At 35.4% G+C, this 3,983-nt stretch overlaps 1 non-coding gene across 1 annotated transcript; it reads left to right on the forward strand.

Moving 5' to 3' along the window:
* The first annotated feature begins 3,646 nt into the window (after positions 1 to 3,646).
* Positions 3,647 to 3,778, forward strand: LOC129668824 (small Cajal body-specific RNA 14). The gene has a single exon (XR_008718977.1). It is a non-coding gene; the product is annotated as a small Cajal body-specific RNA 14 (non-coding RNA).
* Positions 3,779 to 3,983: the final 205 nt, after the last annotated feature.

Consider the following 3,983-nt stretch of genomic DNA (forward strand, 5'->3'; position numbering starts at 1 on the left):
AATACATTAGAAAAGTTGTGAAATATATACTGAAAACCTTTTATGAATTAGCAACTAACAAAATTCCAGCAGTTAGCTCTGAAAGCTGAGACATTAGTTACTTGCATCAATAATTATTTTAACAAAAGATGTTACCATTAATGAGAACTTGATTAACATAAAATAAGAAGATATTTAATATTTTACTTCACTGAATCGATGAGTATCAACAAGAAATAATCATATACAAAATCGGAGCTTACTTTGGAGCAATAATAAGAAATGAACAAAAAAAACTTCAAATGTTGTCTGTTGTATTGGGTTAAGCTTCATGGGGGAGAAAATAGACTCTTGGCTTAGCTTCTGCTCTGCACTGTTTGCCCAATTTAATCTTACAGTAACTTTGCAATATAACAGTAATTATCTTCATTTAATAAGAATCCAACCCCACGCCTAGCTGAGGAGCTATTAGCAACTGACAGCTGTTGAAAGAGGGAGAGTTATTTTTCTTTGTGAGTATGGCTGCTAGTGGGTTGCTTTTACCTCTGTTGATAGCCTCACACTTATACCTACACAGTCATATTAATTGGAATGAATAGGTTATTGATTTTGTTTTCTGTAAGAAAAAAGAACATGAAGATAGAGGGAGCCATCTTGGAGGCTACTGAATAAACCTAGGGGGAGAGAGTGGAGTGTGGGTAAAGTCAAAATTCATTGTGTACACTTGAAATTTCAAGAAATAAATATGAATATTATTCTTTAAAGTTAATTGTTTAGAAGGAAAAAAATGGGGCTTAGATACAGTTCATCTAAGGTTATTTAAGCAGAAAAAAAATGAAGAAAGTATGTAAGTCAAGATCTGCCTGGCTTGGCTATTATTTCTAGTGTGTCCTATTGTGTCTGGCAAAGGCCTGCATGCCATCAAAGGATGTCAAAGCACAAGACAGAGGGGGCTTTGGAATTTGGTTCAGAAGCATTGTCAACTATTTAAACAAAGTAGTTTTATTTATTGCTTCTTTTATGTCTGTATAAAATTTCAGTTAATAAAAAACAAAATCTTATGAAAAGCAATATATATATATAGTACTGAATATATATATATATATATATATATATATATGCAGTACAAAACACTGCTGTCCACTTCAGCATCTGGACATACTAAGCTATAAATCTTGTGTGAAATGAGAAATGTAGTTGAGAAATTTTCTCTCAAAGTATTAAAGCAAAAAATCTTTTGATAAGGAAGAATCCCCCTTTTATCCCATGAAGTACGCAGAGATTGGATTGAGGTATATTCTAAACTCAGGACAGAATTGAAGCACCCAAGATCCTGGATATCATGGCTATTCAGACATTACTGTGCAGTACAGAAGTCTTGGGAAGGTTTTTCAGTACAGTATTTCCAGCATTTCAACCAATCAGAAAGAAACAAACTATTCCTCTGTATCTATGTCCTCTCCTTTTCTTTACTCTACAATCATAAAGAATAGCATGTCTCAGAGAAATGTGTCTCTCCCCAGAAATAATAAAAGAAAAATTTAAATCTTTGCATCTTGAATTTTCAGAATCACAAAACCCTCAATACTGTCCTTGTGGCCCATGAAACCAACAAGGTACAGACTGTTCTAATATGATTATTTATTTATCTACCACAGACCCAACACCCACCCTGCTTCTCTTCTGCTGCATGCTTTCATTGGTCACTGTTCGGCCACTCAGCTCAAGTTAAATGTAAAAAAATGTAGAAGAAAGAGGCTTTCTTTAAACCCTTGTCTGGAATTTCAAAATGTACAGGCAGTAGCACTCCAAATGTCATAAATGCAATCACAATGTGCTATCATAAGGACAGGTCCTAAAAGAATTTTGTTAAAATTCAGGACACAATTTATGCTACAGATAGAAAATGTTAGGGTCAAATCTGACCCGGTGTTACTTCTATCTTCTCCAGGAAGAGGATGTTGGACATCAAAGGCAAAATAACAACTATTGCTTAGGAGCTGCTTTAGAAACATAAGGGCTGAACGATGAAAAGTAGTCACTAAACCTTGGGATAAAATTTTATCTTCTCCTTTTCTGTTTTCAGAAGATATAAAACAGGCCTAGATATTAAAAACATTTTTGGGTGGGTGAAGGGAAAAGACTTTAAATGCTAATATATGTATACATATATATGAGCTCTGAATGGGCCCACCCCAAAATCTATATCATCTGTGAATGGTTGGGATGCATGAAAGGGCCAGTCCTGCTGACCCAAAGCTGCAGAATCTCCATGATACAGGGTAACAAGAGGATAACCAGGAGGAGTCCTGACAGGGATCCAATATTGATGATGTCACAGAAGCCAGAGATCTCGAAACAGACCAATGACTCATTGCAATGAACATTTTTCAAGTGAAGACGTGTGGACATACTGTGGAATATACTGTAGGACACACTGTGACATACTACAGCTTCCACGATGAGATGTTTTTACATGATTTGTTATTGTTGTAGTTTGTGTGTGTGTGTTTTCTTTGGGGGGACGTTGTAAGAGGTGTATATGAGGGGGATGGGAGATAAGTGGGACTGGGGTGCATGACGTGAAACTCATAAAGAATCAAAAAGTTTAACAACAACAAAAAAAAATGATAGAAGGAAAAGCTAGATTCCAGGGGGATAGCTTAGCAGAAAAGGGAAGTTACAAGAAAAAATAAAATATTTATCTGCAATCAAGACGATATCTTGTTGTATTTAAATAAGAAAGTTGCTTGGTTTGATGTCTCACACCTGTATGCTCAGCACTTGAGAGGCCAAGCCAGAAGTATGTCTGTGAGTTTGAGGCCAGCCTGGGTAGTCAGTGAATGCTACTATTGTCAATCTAGTTTACAAAATAAGGCTGTCTCAACAAACCCAAACAAGCTTCCAAATGTGTTTCTCTTTCAGTTTACATTAACATGGGCTATGTTCATTTCATACTATTTCCTGAGGAAATACCTATAATCTCAAAGATTAATTTCAAACCAAATAGAAATCTGAAGATTTTACATTAGCTGTTAAATCATCGTTCTGGAAATAGCTCATGCTGTATCTCCTTACGAGTTGAGTTACTTTTTAGAAACAGTCATGTAACCCACATACCACAATAAGGCTAGATGTATACCCAAGTGCCAGGTCAGCAGACAGAGAAACATAGACCAGCAGCACTAACTAACAAGTCTGTGAAGGAGCATCTCAAGTCTCAGGAACTTATGAAGATCTAATAAAATCTCATAGTGAGAGGAAGAGAATGTCTAATATTGTCTGTGTGTGTGCATGTGAGCATAAACTTGAAATGTCATTGAACATAACAATCTCTAAACTACCTAATGACCCACCTTTGGCATAAAACGATAAAGTTTGATAGTACCTAGAACACCTAAGGAGTTCTGTGTGTGTGTGTGTGTGTGTGTGTAAACTGGAAGGGAGGCCAAAAACTTCTCAAACCTACCCTCAATGATATATTTAGAGGAAGGCTCTAACTCTTAAAGGTTCCATAACCTCCTCAAACATCACCAACCAAGGACCATTGTTCAAGTATCTGAGCCTATGGGAACATTTCTCATTGAAACCACCACACAGGAAAATAAAGAAAAAAATATATATAGTAGAATGCCAGAATCAGGGTAAAAAATATTGTGAATTTTGTGGGACTGTTGCTGGTGTTAATTGCATTTGTTAGTTACAATGCACCCATAGACAATCACATACATCAAGATTGTGGGTTCCTGCTGACAGTCGGTATAATTGTCAGATGTCCTGTGCAATGGCTCGGGAAATTTTTTAAAACTTAAAAGTATTGTATTTTATTCACATATATACAATATGATAAATATATATCACAATATAATAGAAATATGTTTATATGAATATATAGAATATATTCACAATATAACAAGTTCTCATTTACATATGAGGTCTTATAGATGGCTTAGGAAAATATAGTGATGTAGTTAACAGCAGATAAGAAGTAACTACACATTGAG

Source organism: Psammomys obesus, unplaced genomic scaffold (genome assembly GCF_907164565.1).
Source record: "Psammomys obesus unplaced genomic scaffold, mPsaObe1.curated_primary_1811, whole genome shotgun sequence".
In the NCBI taxonomy this organism is placed as follows: Eukaryota; Metazoa; Chordata; class Mammalia; order Rodentia; family Muridae; genus Psammomys; species Psammomys obesus.